We start from the raw sequence: 21,222 nt of genomic DNA, 5'->3' as shown, positions 1-21,222 counted from the left end.
AGAAGCATACATCAAAGAGTCACAGAGTCTGAATTCAAAAGTCAATAAGGCAAACTTATTGTGAGGCGCACTAATGCACTACTCACTAGGCTGTGCAAGGAGAGGGCCAGAATCAGTTGTTTATCAGTTACCAGAATTCACCACACCATCCAGACAATCAAGTCGTTGCACCATAAGTACACATATAACAGTCATAATACAAATGCATGTAAATTACGTGAACTACATCTCCCTGGACTTTATTAAGAAAGACATAACAGAGCTCTCAAAATGCATATTAAGAGGCAAGTTTGAACCTAGCCTTGAACAGTATTTAACCACCACTAAGAATGATACTACAAAATGAACAAAACATTATTGACTTCAACAACTGGCTTAGCTTCTAGTGTCCTTCAAAGTGGTTTAAATCTTTAATAGCCTGGGACAAGATGGTAGACAGTCCTAAATACTTTACCAGGGCTTGTCTGTACCTCTTCCCTGAAGGCTTTGATATATTGGTTATAACTTTGTCCACCATATAATGCCTTTTTAGGAGATGTCAGCCCTCAAAAGCTTCCAAAACAATAAAACAAAATCTGGATAACATAAAGGTATTGCTGTTCAATGTTAGGAGCCTTAACAAAAAAAAAATGCATGCTCTACAAGCACTCCTTAAAATGGAAAGTGTCCATGTATGCATAACAACTGACACCTGGTTCAAGACCATTGAGTGCATTGCATCAGTACAGGGTTTCAGTGCGTACCAGATGTTCAGGCCCACACCAGCAACATTTCTATCTCTGTAAAAAAAATCACCTTTAGAGTAGTTAGGCAAAATAACAATCTTAAATTTCTTGTCTTATTTACTGTTAGTTTTTCCTTACCATATGTGAAGAAACTGAAAACACTATCATCTGTGTTAGCATGTCTGGCAGGAGATTTGTGTATATTCTCAGATTAAATTGTGTTGTATGCTAGCATGTCTAATTGTGAAAATGTACATAAGTTTTTTAAATGTTGAGTATTTCCCTGTTTAAACAGAATAGTTAAAGGATCTGTCAGTGTTTTGATATATTTCTAATTGCGCATGTTTGAGACAGACCTTCTAAAGTACTGTGGAGAATAAGCTAAACTGTAGGTGATGTCATTAGAATCTCCTGGGTTGCTAGGTGATTTTTTTTTGAACAGCTGATTGACAGGAAAAAGAACTTTTTCAAACACCTGACTGTTATTTTTTTTTTTTAAATAAGAGTTGAGACTATTAAACTGTACATTTAGTCAAGTGCTGAGCAGTTTGCGAAGAAATTCAGTTGGTTACAGTGCTGTACAGTGCTGTACAGTGATACCAGAAGAAAAGAGAACTCACCAAAAACTGTAAGCCTGCCTTTGCCCTGCGGTTAAATTTTAATTAGATGAGGCACTGTATTTTCCAGTTACATTAGGAAAGTTTAGTTATTTGGATAGAATTTTTCTAGAATGATGGACTTCTATCCTACAGTTTAATTTTATATTTCTGGTGATTGAATTCTGGTGTTTATTGAAAGTTATTAATTTCCCAATTTTGGGTTGGGAGGGTGGCCTAATGGTTAAGGTGTTTGCCTTACAAACACAAGGTGCAGGGTTTGAGTCTCACAAGGGATAATTGGCTAGGCTTACAATGGCTTGCAAGGGCAGTTAGCCTAGTACTAATCTATGAATCTATGAATTTACATTCTTGTAATCATTTTACTTATTATTACATGTTTTTATTACTTTACATTGCAGCTGGAAATAGTGTTTTTCTTTAGAGACTAGAGAGTGTTTCTACCTGTTTGATATGCCCCAGTTCCCCTTGAAGGCCTGGCTGCTCTGATCATGGCCATCATTTATTTTGAAATTTAATTTTCATAATTGGAAATCTCTTTAGAAGGGCATGCAGACTCTCTGATTGGTGGCAGCATTAACATATTATTTTGGGGAAGGGACATAACTGGAAATCTGTGTCTGGATGTGTGAGATTTAAATTTGCTTTGAGTGTGAGTGTATCAGAGGTTTGAAACTGGGACACAATGTTCTGAAGTGTATAATAAGGAGTTACATTAGGGGTGGGCAGAAGTATGCAGTCCAGTCTCAGATTATGTGGTCCTTACCAATATGGGAACATCTGCTCCCTATTACACATAACTCTTTTTCTGGTCAAATTTGGCCACAAATCAGTAACATTCACCTTAAGACCGAAGCCAGATGTATCGTTTTATACTTTGGTGTTCAGAGATTATACAGCGGCAAATTTGAACCTAAGTGAGGACCTGGCCAAATTCATCATCCTCATCTCAGTGACCGTACTGCTAAGTGGAATTCTTTATTTTCAAATTTTACCCACATGGAATAGCTGAATATATGCACCAGTCCACCCTCAGAAGTGAACACAATATGAAATTCAAAAACAAATGCCTATGGTGGAACACAAATATAGACAGGTTACATAATAAAAGAAAAAAATCATTGTAACTCTCAAAAAGCAAAAACTGCTCTTGCGAAGGTTAATAGGGGACTCTGGACCCTGATCAAATCAACCAAAGCCAGAAATAAAGTAAACATCACCACCCAGGCAAAAGGCAACCACAAATTGTTCTATAACCATGTTAGAAACCTGAGAAAAAACGCCTGGCACTGTACAGTGCTAGTACTAAATGACATCCTATAGCTATAACCCAGCCCATGGGTTAGGAGGGTGGCCTAATGGTGAAGGTGTTTGCCTTACAAACCAAGATGCAGGGTTTGAGTCTCACAAAGGATAATTGGCTAGGCTTAAAACAGCTCACAAGGGCAGTTAGCTTAATACTAACTTATGAACCTTATGAACCTATGAATCACATGCCTAGCACTGTGCAGAGTTAGTAGTAAATGAAATCACATGCCTAGCACTGTGCAGAGCTAGTAGTAAATTACATCACATGTCTAGCACTGTGCAGTGCTAGTAGTAAATGACATCACATCCCTAGGACTGTACAGAGCTAGTAGTACATGACATGACATGCTTAGCACTAAGCGGAGATAGTAGTAAATGACATCACATGCCTAGCACTGTGCAGAGCTAGTAGTAAATAATATCACATACTTAGCACTGTGTGGAGCTAGTAGTAAATGGCATCACATGCCTAGCACTGTGCGGAGTTAGTAGTAAATGACATCACATGCCTAGCACTGTGCAGAGCTAGCAGTGAATGACATCACATGTCTAGCACTGTGCAGTGCTAGTAGTAAATGACATCACATCCCTAGGACTGTACAGAGCTAGTAGTACATGACATGACATGCTTAGCACTAAGCGGAGATATTAGTAAATGACATCACATGCCTAGCACTGTGCAGAGCTAGTAGTAAATGACATCACATGCCTAGCACTTTGCAGAGCTAGTAGTAAATGACATCACATGCCTAGCACTGTGCAGAGCTAGTAGTAAATGACATCACATACTTAGCACTGTGCGGAGCTAGTAGTAAATGGCATCACATGCCTAGCACTGTGCGGAGTTAGTAGTAAATGACATCATATGCCTAGCACTGTGCAGAGCTAGTCGTAAATGACATCACATGTCTAGCACTGTGCAGTGCTAGTAGTAAATGACATCACATCCCTAGGACTGTACAGAGCTAGTAGTACATGACATGACATGCTTAGCACTAAGCGGAGATAGTAGTAAATGACATCACATGCCTAGCACTGTGCAGAGCTAGTAGTAAATAACATCACATACTTAGCACTGTGCGGAGCTAGTAGTAAATGGCATCACATGCCTAGCACTGTGCGGAGTTAGTAGTAAATGACATCACATGCCTAGCACTGTGCAGAGCTAGCAGTAAATGACATCACATGTCTAGCACTGTGCAGTGCCAGTAGTAAATGACATCACATCCCTAGGACTGTACAGAGCTAGTAGTACATGACATGACATGCTTAGCACTAAGCGGAGATATTAGTAAATGACATCACATGCCTAGCACTGTGCAGAGCTAGTAGTAAATGACATCACATGCCTAGCACTTTGCAGAGCTAGTAGTAAATGACATCACATGCCTAGCACTGTGCAGAGCTAGTAGTAAATGACATCACATACTTAGCACTGTGCAGAGCTAGTAGTAAATGACATCACATGCCTAGCACTGTGTGGAGTTAGCAGTAAATGACATCATATGCCTAGCACTGTGCAGAGCTAGTAGTAAATGACATCACATGTCTAGCACTGTGCAGAGCTAGTAGTAAATGTTATCACATGTCCAGGACTGTACAGAACTAGTAGTAAATGACATCACATGCTTAGGACTAAGCGGAGATAGTAGTAAATGACATCACATGCCTAGCACTGTGCAGAGCTAGTAGTAAATGACATCACATGCCTAGCACTGTGCAGAGCTAGTAGTAAATTACATCACATACCTAGCACTGTGCAAAGCTAGTAGTAAATGACATCACATGCCTAGCACTGTGCAGAGCTAGTAGTAAATGACATCACATGCCTAGCACTGTGCAGAGCTAGTAGTAAATGACATCATATGCCTAGCACTGTGAGGAGCTAGTAGTAAATGACATCACATCCCTAGGACTGTGCAGAGCTAGTAGTAAATGACATCACATGCGTAGCACTGTGTAGAGCTAGTAGTAAATGACATCACATGTCTAGCACTGTGCAGAGCTAGTAGTAAATGACATCACATGCCTAGCACTGTGCAGAGCTAGTAGTAAATGACATCACATGCTTAGCACTGTGTGACACTAGTAGTAAATGACATCACATGTCTACCACCATGCAGATTTAGTAGTAAATGGCCTCACATGCATAGCATTGTGCAGAGCTAATAGTAAATGACATCACATGGCTAGCGTTGTGCAGGGCTAGTAGTAAATGACATCACATGCCTAGCACTGTGCAGAGCTAGTAGTAAATGACATCACATCCCCAAGACTGTGCACAGCTAGTAGTTAATGACATTACATGCCTAGCATTGTGCAGAGCTAGTAGTAAATGACATCACATGTCTAGCACTGTGCAAAGCTAGTAGTAAATGGCATTACATGCCTAGCACTGTGCAGAGCTAATAGTAAATGACATCACATACCTAGCACTGTGCAGAGCTAGTAGTAAATGACATCACATGCCTAGCACTGTGCAGAGCTAGTAGTAAATGACATCACATGCCTAAGACTCTACAGAGCTAGTAGTAAATGACATCACATGCCTAGCACTGTGCAGAGCTAGTAGTAAATGACATCACATGCCTAGCAATGTGCAGAGCTAGTAGTAAATGACATCACATACCTAGCACTGTGCAGAGCTAGTAGTAAATGACATCACATGCTTAGCACTGTATGGAGCTAGTAGTAAATTACATCACATGCCTAGCACTGTGCAGAGCTAGTAGTAAATGACATCACATGCCTAGCACTGTGCAGAGCTAGTAGTAAATGACATCACATGCCTAGCACTGTGCAGAGCTAGTAGTAAATGACATCATATACCTAGCACTGTGCAGAGCTAGTAGTAAATGACATCACATGCCTAAGACTCTACAGAGCTAGTAGTAAATGACATCACATGCGTAGCACTGTGCAGAGCTAGTAGTAAATGACATCACATGCCTAGCACTGTGCAGAGCTAGTAGTAAATGACATCACATGCGTAGCACTGTGCAGAGCTAGTAGTAAATGACATCACATGTCTAGCACTGTGCAGAGCTAGTAGTAAATGGCATTACATGCCTAGAACTGTGCAGAGCTAGTAGTAAATGACATCACATGCTTAGTACTGTGTGGCACTAGTAGTAAATGACATCACATGCCTACCACCATGCAGATTTAGTAGTAAATGGCCTCACATGCATAGCATTGTGCAGAGCTAGTAGTAAATGACATCACATGGCTAGCGCTGTGCAGAGCTGGTAGTAAATGACATCACATGCCTAGCACTGTGGAGAGCTAGTAGTAAATGACATCACATCCCCAAGACTGTGCAGAGCTAATAGTAAATGACATCACATGCCTAGAATTTGCAGAGCTAGTAGTAAATGACATCACATGTGTAGCACTGTGCAAAGCTAGTAGTAAATGACATCACATGCCTAGCACTGTGCAGAGCTAGTAGTAAATGACATCACATGCCTAGCACTGTGCAGAGCTAGTAGTAAATTACATCACATGCCTAGCACTGTGCAGAGCAAGTAGTAAATGACATCACATGCCTAGCACTGTGCAGAGCTAGTAGTAAATGACATTACATGCTTAGCACTGTATGGAGCTAGTAATAAATTACATCACATGCCTAACACTGTGCAGAGCTAGTAGTAAATGACATCACATGCCTAGCACTGTGCAGAGCTAGTAGTAAATGACATCACATGCCTAGCACTGTGCAGAGCTAGTAGTAAATGACATCATATCCCTAGGACTGTGAGGAGCTAGTAGTAAATGACATCACATCCCTAGGACTGTGCAGAGCTAGTAGTAAATGACATCACATGCGTAGCATTGTGCAGAGCTAGTAGTAAATGACATCACATCCCTAGGACTGTGCAGAGCTAGTAGTAAATGACATCACATGAGTAGCATTGTGCAGAGCTAGTAGTAAATGGCATTACATGCCTAGCACTGTGCAGAGCTAGTAGTAAATGACATCACATGCTTAGCACTGTGTGGCACTAGTAGTAAATGACATCACATGCCTACCACCATGCAGATTTAGTAGTAAATGGCCTCACATGCATAGCATTATGCAGAGCTAGTAGTAAATGACATCACATGCCTAGCACTGTGCAGAGCTAGCAGTAAATGACATCACATGCCTAGCACTGTGCAGAGCTAGTAGTAAATGACATCACATCCCCAAGACTGTGCACAGCTAGTAGTTAATGACATTACATGCCTAGCATTGTGCAGAACTAGTAGTAAATGACATCACATGTCTAGCGCTGTGCAAAGCTAGTAGTAAATGGCATTACATGCCTAGCACTGTGCAGAGCTAATAGTAAATGACATCACATACCTAGGACTGTGCAGAGCTAGTAGTAAATGACATCACATGCCTAGCACTGTGCAGAGCTAGTAGTAAATGACATCACATACCTAGCACTGTGCAGAGCTAGTAGTAAATGACATTACATGCTTAGCACTGTGTGGAGCTAGTAGTAAATTACATCACATGCCTAGCACTGTGCAGAGCTAGTAGTAAATGACATCACAACCCTAGGACTGTGCAGAGCTAGTAGTAAATGACATTACATGCTTAGCACTGTGTAGAGCTAGTAGTAAATTACATCACATGCCTAGCACTGTGCAGAGCTAGTAGTAAATGACATCACATGCCTAGCACTGTGCAGAGTTAGTAGTAAATGACATCACATGCCTAGCACTGTGCAGAACTAGTAGTAAATGACATCACATGCCTAGCACTGTGCAGAGCTAGTAGTAATTTACATCACATGCCCAGCACTGTGCCTAGCTAGCAGGAAATTATATCAGATGCCTAGCACTGTGCAGAGCTAGTAGTAAATGACATCACATGCCTAGCACTGTGCAGAGCTAGTAGTAAATGACATCACATGCCTAGCACTGTGCAGAGCTAGTAGTAAATTACATCACATGCCTAGCACTGTGCCAAGCTAGCAGAAAATTATATCAGATGCCTAGCACTGTGCAGAGCTAGTAGTAAATGACATCACATGCCTAGTACTGTGCAGAGCTAGTAGTAAATGATATCACATGCCTAGCACTGTGCAGAGCTAGTAGTAAATGACATCATATGCCTAGCACTGTGCAGAACTAGTAGTAAATGACATCACATGCCTAGCACTGTGCAGAGCTAGTAGTAAATGACATCACATGCTTAGCACTGTGCAGAGGTAGTAGTAAATGACATCACATGTGTAGCACTGTGCAGAGCTAGTAGTAAATGACATCACATGCCTAGCACTGTGCAGAGCTAGTAGTAAATTACATCACATGCCTAGCACTGTGCAGAGCTAGTAGTAAATGACATCACATGCCTAGCACTGTGCAGAGCTAGCAGTAAATGACATCACATGCCTAGCACTGTGCAAAGCTAGTAGTAAATGACATCACATGCATAGCACTATGCAGAGCTAGTAGTAAATGACATCACATACTCAGACCTGGAAGACATAGCCAATCTACTAATGGATAAATTTAGCTCTACCTTCACTCCCCTACATTTATAGATATTATATTCACATCTACATAACCCACTGAATTTTCCAATAATCAAGTACTTATGGCCAAGAATACTGCTTCTATGTGGCTGGATAACATACTGGGCTGCTTACAGGACAGCCCAAGTCAAGACATGTCAGACCTCCTACAGAGGCTATTTAATGTCAACCTCCAAACTATTTCTGTGCTGGATGAATGGAGAAGAGCAACTGTTACCCTTTTACAAAAGGATGGGTTGTCAATGAACCAGGGGAATTATAAACCAATGAATCTGACCAGTGTCATCCCAAAGGCTAAAGAAAGGATCATTATGGAATTAATAAATAAGGACATAAGTAATTTACAAACTCGCAACCCACACCATTTCAGATTAGTTAAGGGTAGATCCTGCCGGGTCTATATCACTAATAATAGTGAATGTTGATATATCGAACTTCAAAGTCCAAAAGCTGAAAACAGCGAAGGAACAGATCAGCGAATTTTTCCCAGGGAGAAAATTTGCTGGGCCATTCTCCGGGCTTTGCTGTTTTCTCCACTGTGGTGCGATCTCAGAGTTGGTATATTTAAGTTGGGGGTGTGGGGGTATGGGTGGAAACGTCCATCACTTAATCACTTAATTTTGACTGTATACTCTTTTTTTGGATCAGCGTCCCATTTCTTCACTGTTTTCAGATTTCAGACTTCAGACATTTGAGTTCGACATAACAGCATTCGCTATTTTTGGTGTTAACTGTTATGATATGACCCGATCCTGCCTACTTAACATAGTTAACTTCTTTGCAAAGACTACTAAAGCAATGGAAGAGGGCAAATCACTATACACTGTACATCAAGACCTCACAAAGACAGTGTTACCCCGCAGTCAGGTACTGTAGTACCAGGCTAAATATTTGCCTCTTTGTAACTCACTGGATAGCAAATTGGCTCACAAATAGAACCCAAGAAACTAGAATGGGCTGCTTTACCTCCTCCAGGGTCCTGTCCTTGGCCACTTCTCTCTGACATTTATTTCTCACAAGTTAAAGTTACAGTTAAGGGTTCATGGATGACCAAGTTTGCAGATGACTATAAACTCGGTGCCATCATAAACTCTCCAGAGAGCACCAAGATCCTCCAAGAGGGCCTTTCACAACATTTTGATGAATTTAAAGAAACCAGTGAGCAAACAACTCTTTTAACTCATTTAATCGTGAACAAGAGGAGTTAATTAACACTTTTACTTCCTGAAATCTTCAAAGCTAGGAAACCACTTGATTTCTCAGAGCTTTTCTCCAAAATAAGAAAAACCCTGTCAAGCCAGTTTCACTGACTATGGTGAAATTTGGCCAAGGAAATAGAGGCATTCCTGTGCTATTCACTTACTAAGAAAGAAATGATGACAGTTTCCTTGGACACAGTCTTCAGATGATCCTTTAATGGACAAGGTATATGATAAGGATTATTATGACGAAGAGGTATATATGGTACTATTCACAATATTGATGCAACAGAAAGCTGAACTTCATATGATCAAGACTATATGATGTAATTTCTGAAATGTCGAAGCTTTGGAATGGATATTGAGGTACAGTAGGAATTGGGTATTTGTCTTTTTTCCCACTGTAGTGCAATCACAGAGTTGGTATACACAATATGCAGGGGGTGTGGGAGGTGCAAGGGGGCTTGCCCTGCTGCAAAGATCTAGATTTTTGTTGTTTTCTGTTGTTTGACTTTTCAGAAAGTCAGTCATATGGTCTTGACCATATGAAGTGCAACTTTCTGTTGACTCTACCTTCTGAGTGGGATCCGGTATATGACAGGGCTGATTATGATGAAAATGTTTTTTTGAAGTTCTGGATGTGATTCTTTCGATATGCAGCATAAAACTAAATATGCAGATACACACAGAAATCTGGAAAGAACTCCATTTGAAATGGTTCTAGTGATGAGGAAGAGAAGTAAAATGACTTAGTGTAACAAACCCCAGCAGGAAAAAAGGCAAATGTATCTAAGTCGATGTTTTCCATGTATCAAGTGGCTGTATTGCAGATTCTGGACTTCAATTTTGGGTTGCAGAACTTGGAGAAGATGGAAAAGGTGAATTTATTGTTTGTGTGCACCATTTACCCCTTCTCTAAGTTTCTGCCCCAAGTGGCACCCCATTGTTCAGAAGTGTTCAGTGAGCCTCCAAGTGTGGTTTGTTGTGAGATTTTGCATGTATAGTTAAATGTTTTCATGGTGATTATTTGTATCTTGATTAAATTAGACACAATCATTCACAGTAAATCTATGTGGACACAGCTGCAGATGAGAAAAACAAACAGGTCATTTGTAGAGTGTTGTTAAAAGCTAATATGAAATTCAAACCTTGACAAAGTGACACATTTATGAAATTCACCATGAAAGTGAGTTTTTTTTTTAAACAGAGGGAGAAAATGTTAGGTTTTAACAGATTTGTAAATAAATACATTTACAAATAATAAACAGCATATATCTTCAACTTCATCAAAGTGTTTCACCTCAAAATAGTGAATACAGAATGACAAAATGATACCTGAAGCAATAGATATGCAAAGTGGAGATAATAGTTAAAAGCGATACGATGCTTAAACAATAAACAACCATCAGCTTCAAAAGCTGATTTGAATAGGTAGGCTTTGAGTGACCTGCAGAAGTCAGTCAAGGAAGGATGACCAGAAAGCCATTAAGAGAGTATGTTCTAGAAGTGAGGAGCATGGAATGGAAAGGAATGGGCTTCAGCTGTTTCACAAATCACCTGTGGAACCACCAGCAGTCCCTGGGAAGATGAGCAGAAAGCCTAAATGGGCCAGTACAGAGCAACTAAATTCTTCAGTTATGAGGGTCTCAAGTCATGAATGGACCAGTACATTAATGGTAAGAGCCTCTAAATGACTCTAAATTTAACTGGAAGCCAATGACGGCTGTGCCTTTCAGGTGTAATGTGTTAGTAACCAGACTTAACAGTCAGGATCCTCACCCCAAAGTTTTGCTCCCTTTATAAGGCATCAATCTTAGTGTTATTCAGATCCAAATATGGGGCATTGCAGTAGTCACACAGGGAAAGACCAAGTCGAGAACAGTTACCGAGAGGTCAGCTTGAGGTAAAAGGTTCTTAATCATGGAAACGGTTCTGAAATAGAAACAAAAGGATTATGTCAGTGGAGACAAGTGGTCCCTAAATGGGTTCTATATTATAATATTGAATTTTTTAAAGTTTGAACATTATAATATCGAACCAGTTTTGTCGAATGCTGAAAACAGCGAAAGGAAAGAATTCGGTGGGCCGTTGCTGTGGCTTCGCTGTTTTCAGCGTTTGATATGTTGGAACGTTACGGGTCGGGTTCAGGTAAGTGTGCGATTGTGTGTAGGTTAGGGGCAGGTTAGATGAGTTAGGGTTAGGGAGCGGGTCAGGTAAGTATGTGGTTGTGTAGATGTTAGGGTGTGGGTCAAGTAAGTGTGCGATTGTGTGTAGGTTAGGGTTAGGGGGCGGGTTAGGTGAGTTAGGGTTAGGGTGCAGGTCAGGTAAGTGTGTGGTTGTGTGTAGGTTAGGGGGTGGGTTAGGTGAGTTAGGGTTAGGGCGCGGGTGAGGTGAGTGTGCGATAGTGACGCACCTTAGGGTTAGGGTTGGGTTAAGGTAAGTGGCTAGCTAGTAGTGTATGTAAAGTTAAGTTTAGATTTAGGTGTAGGATTTTAAGTGTATGTGTGTGGATTGCTGTTTTTTGTGTGTGTTTGTGTTGTGTGTATGTTTCTCAGAATAGCGATTTTTTTCCCTGAGAAAAAAATCGCTATTCTGACTGTTTGATGTTTGCGGATTTCGGTGTTTAGGGTTCGATATTATAACATTCGATCTTTGTAGATTTCAATGTTATAATATAGACCCCCTAAATGTAAGTGTCCAGTCCAGGAATACCCCTCAACTATATGTCTTATCAGTGGCTCAACAGGTGGTGGGTTCACCTTTGGTGCTTCATGATCAAAATGGCTGTGGGTTCTACTCCCATCCTAGATGAACTTATTCTTGCTTATAGGGCTATAAGAGATCCAGTAGTCCAAGTACACTTATACCTCCATAAATCAAACAGTCCATATAACACTACAGCAAAAGATCTGAGGCGGTTTCGAAAAATAAATAAGATAAGAGGTTAGATTTGACATACAGCACCTATCCCTTCTCTTGAACAAACTCCTCCCCAAATTAAGCATGTCACACTATTTGCCTTTAAAAAGAGATGGACAACTGGGTGAGTGTTCATAAATTCACCCAAGTTATGAATGACTTGCCCTTCCTTGAAAAGGGAGGCAAGGCCTAAGAGTATGTAATGGCAAAACAAAAATGGCTTTGTGGCCACTTTCTTTCTAATCCCTGTGATCCTATGATAAAAAACTCAAGGTTATTGTTGTCATAATTAATGAAAGTGGGGAGGGAGGGGCAAATGAGTCCTTCAAAACTGCATGAATCACTACGGCTTCAGTTTTAAAGGTGTTCAGTTTCAGCTATTTCCGGTTAATCCAACAATGAATGACATCAAGGTCAGCAGCGAGGGACCACACTGCTTATACCATCCTGTGGGAATGAGAGTTAAATCTGGGAGTTTTCAGCATACACCTAATAAGCTAAACCTTCTTCCCTTATAAGATCCCCACTGGAAACATACAGACTCTAAACAATAATGGAACTATGACTGAGCCCTGTGATTCCCTCCCCCCCACACACCCAATGACTGAGCCCTGTGACCCTCCACACCCTATGATCGGGCCCTGTGACCCTCCACACCCTTTGACCGAAACCTGTAACCCTCCACACCCAATGACCAGGCCCTGTGATCAACCACACTCGTGACTGAGACCTGTGACCCTCCACACCCTATGACTGAACCCTGTTACCCCTCATACCTTATGACCAAGACCTATGACCCTCCACACCCTGTAACTGAGCTCTGTGACCCCCCACATGGAAGGGGATAAAAGGTAGAAGCATTAATACCAGAGATAACTATATGTGTTCAGCCAGAGAGGCATGACTTGAACTAATCTAACGCCATTGTGGAGATGCCACAGCATGTATGTACACACTTAGTGAAAATGCCATTATCTACTGTCTCCAATGGTGCAAAGACATCCTGACAGCATGTATGTACACACAGTGAAAATGCCATTATCTACTGTCTCCAATGGTGCTAACACATCCTGGGGGACCACCACACAATATAGTACAACTGGGTGTGGGTCAATATAAGACCATTAACTACTCAGACAAGAGCAGTCTCAGTATTATGGGGAGTGCAAAACCCAGATTAAAAGGGATCCATGAGCCTGTTTACACTACGTTACATCTGAAGTTGCTTATAAACCACGTTCTCCATAAGCTTTTCAAAGAAAGGAAGGTTGGAGACTGGGCATTAGCGTTCAAAAAGTTCTGAACATAAGGAAGGTTTCTTAATGATGAGGGATAAAAAAGCCTCCTTCAAGACTGATCAGAAAAAAACAAAAACTTCAACAAAGATACTAAGATGATATGAAAAATCATTATGTCAACAACCTCAAGAATAGCCTTGCCAGCCCCAGTGAGGATCGTACCCACAAGTCACTTGATGCAAACTAGAGATAAAAATCAAGAGCTCGTCATAATCGGGAATATTAAAAACCATCAAGGAAAACTACCAAAGGGAGACCAACATCACCGCGGCTTTTGTGAAGTCTGCCAGCAACAGAGTGGACATGACAGCAGCAATCAAATCAGCAAAACAACGGGCAGGCAATTCACACTGGGATACAGATGAGGCTTTTCTGATGGACAATCTCTGCACCACACAGAAGAGCATTGCAGGGTGATTAGCCACTGATGACAGCTCTCTGGACAGGCATGCTGTCTTCTTATGAGTGATCTCAGCCTGATAATTAGCATAATGTTAATCCAGATCAGGTATGTCACTCCACAGACAGGCCCGCCACAAGTGATTATCCAATCTGTGCACTTGCCGAAAGAGACGAAGGTCACAACTGAACAAAGTTTCATGCCTCCCAGTCAAATGTGCATGACCATGACCTGGGACAATGACCTACTGCTGTCATCAACCAAGACATCCAAAGAGTCCACACCATTCCTTTGGGGGGGGGGTCTGAGGGAGACCAGAGAAAATGATATCAGGTATGATATGGCTAGCAGATCTAGTCACCCTCAGTTCAGACTCTGTAAATGATATCAGGTATGATATGGCTAGCAGACCTAGTCACCCTCAGTTCGGACTCTGTAAATGATATCAGGTATGATATGGCTAGCAGACCTAGTCACCCTCAGTTCGGACTCTGTAAATGATATCAGGTATGATATGGCTAGCAGACCTAGTCACCCTCAGTTCGGATTCTGTAAATGATATCAGGTATGATATGGCTAGCAGACCTAGTCACCCTCAGTTCGGACTGTGTAAATTATATCAGGTATGATATGGCTAGCAGACCTAGTCACCCTCAGTTCGGATTCTGTAAATGATATCAGGTATGATATGGCTAGCAGACCTAGTCACCCTCAGTTCGGACTCTGTAAATGATATCAGGTATGATATGGCTAAGAGTCCTAGTCACCCTCAGTTCGGACTCTGTAAATGATATCAGGTATGATATGGCTAGCAGACCTAGTCACCCTCAGTTCAGACTCTGTAAATGATATCAGGTATGATATGGCTAGCAGACCTAGTCACCCGCAGTTCGGACTCTGTTAAAAGACAGAGGAAAAAGCAAAGAACGCAGAAACAGTCAGACACATCTCAATGAACAGCTGGAACATAAAAAAGGGAAATATGATATTGGTAGAAGTGTAAGAGAAAAAGGTGTGAAAAGAAATGACAAAAGAGACTGTAAACAAAGAAATGTTAAGACACAGAGGAAGGCATGCCCATGCAGAAGGAAACCACACAGCGTATAAAAGTACATAACAAGTATTAAACTGTGAATTCACTGGGCAATGATATAGATGATGATGAAAAAAAGAATTGGGAGCTGGAAGAAAGAGTCATTAAAAAATAACAGGGAATGGAAGCACGTGAATATGTAAGATAAGAGATGGGAGTACTGATGAAAACAGTGGAAAATAGTTACAATCCAAAAAAAAAAAAAGTGTGAAAATGAAAGCAAACAGCCTACTGGTAAAAGACTGAAGAGTGGCATGTATTGGTTTTGATGGAGTACAGAGCTAATTTGTGCCTAATACTAAGTAGATATGAATGCAGGAACTTTGAAGGACAAAGGAGGGGAGGACATTTAGTTGAGTAACAGCAAAACAGACAAATTATGCTTTAATTTATTAAAGAGAGGAACAAAAATCAGAGACACAGAATAAGGGAAAGGAGTGATTATTGACCTTGGTGAAAGGAATGAAAAAGTTGACTGTCAAAAGATGATGGTCACTCCAACGGAAGCAATCACAGTGCACGTTAGTTGAGAAAAGATGTGTCTATAGGAGAATTAATGAAGCCAGATGAGTGAGTGAGTGAGTGAGTGTGTGTGTGTGTGTGTGTGTGTGTGTGTGTGCCACTGTGTGTGCTACTGTGTTTATGTGTTTGCATGCATATCTGTAGGGGAATTAATGAAGCCAGATTGACTGAGTGAGTGTGTGCGCATGTGTGTGTGTGTCTGTGTGTGTGTGTGTGTGTGTGTGTGTGTGTGTGTGTGTGTGTGTGTGTTTGTAAGTGTGTGCTACTGTCTGTATGTGTTCGCATGCATATCTGGAGGGGAATTAATGAAGCCAAATGAGTATGTGCGTGCACACGCGCGCACGCATGTGAGTGTGTCTGTGTGTGAGTATGTGTGCGTGTGTGAATCTGTGTGTGTGTGCATGTGCGTGTGCATGTGAGTGTGTTTGTGTGTGAGTATGTGTGTGTGTGAATCTGTGTGTGTGTGTGTGTGTATGTGTATGTGTGTGTGTGTGCGTGTGCACGTGCATGTGAGTGTGTTTGTATGTGTATGTGTGTGTGTGTGCGTGTGCGTGTGTGTGTGTGTGTTTCAGTCTGTGTGGGATTGGTACATATGTGCATATATATGTTTGCTCAGGAGGTTACCCTTGATCGTTACACCGGGAATCAAAAATTTGCATGTGCACATGAGTCTGTCTCTGTATCCATGTGTGTGTGAGTCTGTGTGTGCATGTGTGTGTGAGTGCACATGTGGGTGAATGGGTGAGTGTGTTTGTAAGTCCAATTGACTGTGGGGGACCTTGTTTAATGTTGTGTGTTCATGGGAGTCTGAATTTTTGTGTTTTTGTGTAAAGGGGTTGTTTTTACCAACACAATGCATGGGTCACCATGGTAACCAGTACAGCAGTCATAGGTTTGAGAGTGCTATTGCTAAATAAAGGCAATTCAGAGATATGCTAATGAGCTGGTAATGATGTATTTCTCATTGTGACCATAGCAGGCTGAACTGCATTTTTCTCACCCTTGTGGAAAATTGCCCTACCTGCAGTAGACAATTTACACAAGGAGTGAGAATCTTTCTAAATCCTAAGTGCTTTAAGGCACTGTTTTTCTGTTTTTCACATTTTTTTCTAAAAACAATAGAATAAGAAATGAGTGGCAGTGTTTCTAAAAGGCAAAGAAGTTTTTACAGTATGCTTAGATGCCAGATTTCTAGGCTTTCAAACTATACGCATAAAAAATCCATGCACTGCAATATAAGCATACAGACTAATTTTGTCATAAGATGGTTGGTTACGTGAGAAATTCAGAATCATTGCACCACACTGTAGTGGACTCTGCTACTTATTGTGAAATGATAGAAATACATTGAGCAGCCACTCCTATTACAGATGATAAAAGAATGACCATTTTGTTGCAATTTAATGGATGCACAGAGTAATGGACTGCTATAACTTATGCTACCAATTAAGCATGTAATCATGTTTTAAAATTACAGATGGTAGCAAAAACATATTTTCATTGTATTTCACATTTGATTACCAAGATGGTACACTAACCACAGCTGACCATTTGCTGATACTCCCCTGGTAATCTGAATCCAAAGCATGTGATAATTGCAGAAGGATTATTGTTTCATAAAAGAAAACAATTAAAAAATTAAAACATTTTAGAATCTGTAGCTGTTTTAGGTGGATTTGCCTGTAAACTCAGTTTGGTGTGGCAGCAACTCATACATTAAAATCGGACTTGTGTGAGCCATGTGCCATGAAGTTACAAAGAGAAATCACTTTTGGAAAAATAACTAAAATTAACTCATAGCTTTAATAGCCACAAGGTGAAAAATGGTATATCAGACACACACAGACAGCGCAAACAATGCCATTTCAGGGGATATCAGGAAGATTAGTAGGTGGGGTAACCTATGGCGTTTGGTCCCTTTTGCTTCTGATCAATTTTTCTGTTGTGCTAACTTTATCTAAGGGGTATGAATGTCAAGTCTGTATAACTGCAAACTATGTACCCAGTTTATGTGTGATAATGTCTAGACAAACTTTTTGGAAATGTTTAAATGACACATATATTCTGTGTGTGGGGAAACCAGAGTTGCCTTTAACATAAATATGTGATTGTTACACAGTTTGCTAGAAAACATAAAATATAAGAATGATTACATAATGGGGAATGAGCTAATGTCAGTGGTATTTCATGGAAGAGTTCTAGGAATGGTGGGAAGAGCGTGAATTAAGTTTTGATCACAATACTTTGCCTACAGAGATAAAAGTTTATAATGCACTTCAATTAATTTCAAAAGGGCACAAATAGATACAGTTAATACCATGCCACGATCATATAAAACATCATGAGACAATACAATGCATTCTGCCACAATCACATAAAACATCATGAGACAGTAAAATGCATTCTGCCACGATCACATAAACATCATGAGACAGTACAATGCATTCTGCCATGATCACCTAAAACATCATGAAACAATACAACGCATTCTGCCACGATCACATAAACATCATGAGACAGTACAATGCATTCTGCCACGATCACCTAAAACATCATGAAACAATACAATGCATTCTGCCACAATCACATAAAACATCATGAGACAGTACAATGCATTCTGCCATGATCATATAAAACATCATGAGACAATACAATGCATTCTGCCATGATCACATAAAACATCATGAGACAGTACAATGCATTCTGCCACGATCATATAAAACATCATGAGACAATACAATGCATTCTGCCACGATCACATAAAACATCATGAGGCAATACAATGCATTCTGCCACAATCACATAAAACATCATGAGACAGTACAACGCATTCTGCCACATGATCACATAAAACATCATGAGACAGTACAATGCATTCTGCCACGATCACCTAAAACATCATGAAACAATACAATGCATTCTGCCACAATCACATAAAACATCATGAGACAGTACAATGCATTCTGCCATGATCATATAAAACATCATGAGACAATACAATGCATTCTGCCATGATCACATAAAACATCATGAGACAGTACAATGCATTCTGCCACGATCATATAAAACATCGTGAGACAATACAATGCATTCTGCCACGATCACATAAAACATCATGAGGCAATACAATGCATTCTGCCACAATCACATAAAACATCATGAGACAGTACAATGCATTCTGCCACGATCACATAAAACATCATCAGACAGTACAATGCATTCTGCCACGATCATATAAAACATCGTGAGACAATACAATGCATTCTGTCACGATCGCATAAAACATCATGAGACAATTGGCGGCACAGTGGTGCAGCAGTTAACGTTGTAACCTCACAGCAAGAGGTTCTCTGGTTCGATTTTTGGCTGGGGTGCCTTCTGTGTGGAGTTTGCATGTTCTCCCTGTGCTTGCATGGGTATCCTTCGGGTACTCCGGTTTCCTCCCACATTCTAAAGACATGCATCTGGAGCATTTCTCCCCAGGCCTCTGCTGAAAACAGGCTCTGTGGTGTCTAGTCGGACTTTCCCAGTCAACAAATGTAAAATAAATAACATTTAAAAAAAATAAAACAATACAATGCATTCTGCCATGATCATATAAAACACCATGAGACATTTTTAAGATTATATTAATTTCAATCCGATACTCGGTGAATTTTGTTTAGATTTTAAAGGTCATAACAACTTATGCATGTATCAGGCTTTATAGGTGCCTCATCTAAGCCATTCTATTAATGACAGGGATATTGACTTTGTTTTTAAAATGTCTTAATAATATTAGGAGATTGTATAAAGACATTAACCACAGGCTTTCAAGGCTCTAGAATAATGTATCTCAAGTATACAATATTCAAAAATACACCTCTGTGCTTACATTTAAGAACTCCTGAATTAATTTATCAGTGCTTAGAAATATATGTTCATGATCTTGTGATGTCAAGTTACCGGTTGACTACAGTTTGTTATATGTGAAGTATGAACCCATGAACAGGCTGTGAATATACTACCATCAATGGCAACAGCTGGTAGACGTGCTTGTAAGATGTAATAGGATGTGAATGAATGCCCTGTAAATAAACTGTTTGAATCCCTATGGGCTTCACTGGAATAAGCTTTCAATTCATGTGAAACAGAGCCCTTCCTCGACCCTCTTCAAACACAACCTAGATCAATGGATGGGTGACCGCAAATTCACTCCTGGGGTGGTGCCAATGTGCCTCCCGGACAGAGGAAGTCAATATTAACTACCATAGACTCTTACCTCTGTGAACTTCATTCACCTAACCACTGACAATTGGGGCAACTCCAGAGAAATATGGCTAGGCTTGTAAGGGCTCTAGGGCCGTTAGCCTAGTAACCTCCAATGAACCTATGAACCTATGAAAAACATCTCATAAACCACTATGTTGTTGATTTAAATAGAAAGTCTATAGAAGATGGTAGAGGAAAGTTCACATTGCAAAAATGTGGAGCTAGAGAAACAGTAAAACAAATCATACCATGTCATATAGCATGGTGCAAAACTTCAAGTACCCAAGGAAATTACTTCACAGAATGGCTAATGTTCAAAGTGTTTCTATTTGTGATAAAACGATTACAGAATTTACAGTAATATCAATGATTTCATGTTTTTAGAATTATTTGTATGACTGGTTAAGATCCAGACAGGAATAAAGCTAAAATGAAGTCAGACACTAGACTCAGACCTTCAGCTGCCTTGCATATGACCCATTACTATACCTTTCTATACCACATGACACATAACTGTTTACCAGAAGTATAATGATTGGCTGGTCATCAGCGGTGACACTGTATAATGGCAAGACCAAGACGTTTTTTATCATTCTGTCCTATTACTCCTCAAGTCATAATGCACACTGGGACATGACTCCCCAGGATGTAATGCAACTGGGTCATGACTCACCAGGACAAAATGCACACTGAGTCATGACTCACCAGGACATAATGCACACTGGGTTATGACTCACCAGGACATAATGCACCAAAGACTGAGCACCGGCTTTGTCCCAGCCAAATGGAGAACAGCCACCGTGATCACTCTACACAAAGGTGGAGTGTCCACTGACCCAGGCAATTATAGGCCATCATCAGCCTAACTAGCCTGATCTGCAAGGCGATGGAATGCATTATCATGGGACTTATAAACAAGAACACTGGCAACTTCCAAATGCTTGACCCCACACAGTTTGGTTTTGTCAAAGGGAGATCATGCCTGTTGAACTTGGTTGACTTCTTCGAAACAGTCATCAAAGCCATGGACAAGGGGAAGACTGTGCACACCACCTACCTTGACCTAGCCAAAGCCTTCGACACTATTCCCTACTCAGGCATAATAGATAAACTCTCCCAGCTAGGCATTAACCTGTATGTTACCAGATGGGTAATTAATTGGATCACTGATAGAACCCACTCAGTCAAAATAGGGGAAGCCACCTCTAGTAGTAGACCCATAACAGATGGTGTACCCCAAGGATCGGTCTTGAGGCCTCTACTGTTTAGGATATACTTTTCTGAGGTGCAAGCCAAAACCAGTGGTCTATGCCTGACCACGTTTGCAGATGACTGCAAGCTGGACACTGTCTTAAACTC

General features: G+C 40.6%; 1 protein-coding gene across 30 annotated transcripts in view; it reads right to left on the bottom strand.

Moving 5' to 3' along the window:
- ABLIM1 (actin binding LIM protein 1) overlaps positions 1–21,222 on the bottom strand; it is a 2,317,257-nt gene that overhangs the window by 1,874,294 nt on the left and 421,741 nt on the right. The gene's annotated exons all lie outside the window — the stretch shown is intronic.

This window comes from Protopterus annectens, chromosome 14.part0 (assembly GCF_019279795.1).
Source record: "Protopterus annectens isolate FY-2018-M chromosome 14.part0, PAN1.0, whole genome shotgun sequence".
Taxonomy (NCBI): Eukaryota; Metazoa; Chordata; order Ceratodontiformes; family Protopteridae; genus Protopterus; species Protopterus annectens.
This window is presented reverse-complemented; position numbering and strand designations above follow the sequence as displayed.